The sequence below is a fragment of the Penaeus japonicus genome, unplaced genomic scaffold (genome assembly GCF_977035675.1).
Source record: "Penaeus japonicus unplaced genomic scaffold, GWHDUDI00000001_assembly GWHDUDI00000006, whole genome shotgun sequence".
NCBI lineage: Eukaryota > Metazoa > Arthropoda > Malacostraca > Decapoda > Penaeidae > Penaeus > Penaeus japonicus.
This window is the reverse complement of record NW_028234408.1, coordinates 25,812,041-25,813,628: the sequence shown is the minus strand read 5'-3', so window position 1 is coordinate 25,813,628 and position 1,588 is coordinate 25,812,041.

The window sequence follows — 1,588 nt, the reverse complement described above, 5'->3', positions numbered from 1 at the left end:
TGTACACATTTTCATTTACCTTCCATAGATGCAGACCTTTACAGTGTTTAGCATTACTATAATCCATCAAATGCTTGTGTGTGTAATATACATATAAATACATTTATGTATGTATGAATAAATCAATGATTGAGTGAATATATGAATGATTCCACAATGCAAGATATGTTATTACATTTTAGTATTAGATATTTATCAGAATCTCCAAATCTGGAAGTTGAAATATCAAAATGTTAATTACATATTTTGATTTGCCAGGTGTAGATATAAAGCAGGTATTGAATTACCACTGCTCATTATTACTTAGGAGTATTATTAATTTTATTTTAAGGCCAGCCTCAGTTAATATTGTTGAGGATAACAGCTGTTAGTTAATCACAAAAATACTTCTATAAAAAAGATTAAAAAACATTAACTTGTGTACAAAGAAGAAATTAAATATAGCCACTATAAATGTGCAAAATTCATGCCAAACTAGACTCCTCAACAGACATTCAAACTGATTTTTTTTTACTAGTGAGGAATCTAGACAGACTCAAAACATCACAATTTACAGCTCTTCTCATTGTGGCTTTGTGCTTATCTCACTTCAATGTTTTGAGATGAGAGAATATTAGTACATACAGTATCTTTACTACTCAGATTGATAAGTGCCATATTCACCTACTTGGCTATCTGCTTATACTGTTATTCATATATCTTTACATAGTCACTGTTAGGTATAAGGACCAAGTATACCTATATCTATATGTCTTTATCAAAGTGATGATGGGCTAGCCAATGCAACAGACAAATTGTTGAAAGTTACTAAATGTTTGATTAAACTTAAATTTGTTACTTCTGGGGTTAAAGGTCTGAGAAAAAATGTAGTAAATAAATTATTAAAAGAATTGAGCTGAGGGAAAAGATAAAAAAAAGTCCATTTCCGTTTGAAGGAAGCTAATCCTATTTTGTAAGAACAGTCTTCCAGATGCGAGTTAATTGCTTGATTGTTACTGTGTGGCAATTAATTTTGATATGTAGATATCAAAAAGTATATTCCCAGAATAGCCTGTCATGCCTGCTTAAAAAGAAGAAGAAGAAAAAAAAAAGCTTCATATAATTAGACTGTTTTAAGTATATTATAATTAGTCTACCTTGCAGCTATTCTTTCACGATTGTAACATAACTTGCATTATATCTTTGGAATCCTTCAGATGTACATATTTGAAAAGCTGGAATTAAAAATGCTAGTGAAGGAACTTTACATATTTATATTGTACATAAACACACACATATACACATGCATACATGTGAGAATGAGAGGTAGAGTCAGTGTAGAATTGCTCGTTTCAAGAGCATCATACTAAATAATATCTACTTTCATTTTTGGGAAAAGAAAACATCAATATGTAGCAGTAAACTTTATGATGGAAATCAACAATTAACAATATCACAGTCTTACAATAAATATAACAATCCAATATCAAAAGTGGATTTTAATCCACACATTAAAAAAAAAGTATGTTATAGACAGGATCAGAATTCAGTATTTGCTATGATTAATTAGATTAATCAATTTAAAATAATAAAAGAAACTAAGATCTCA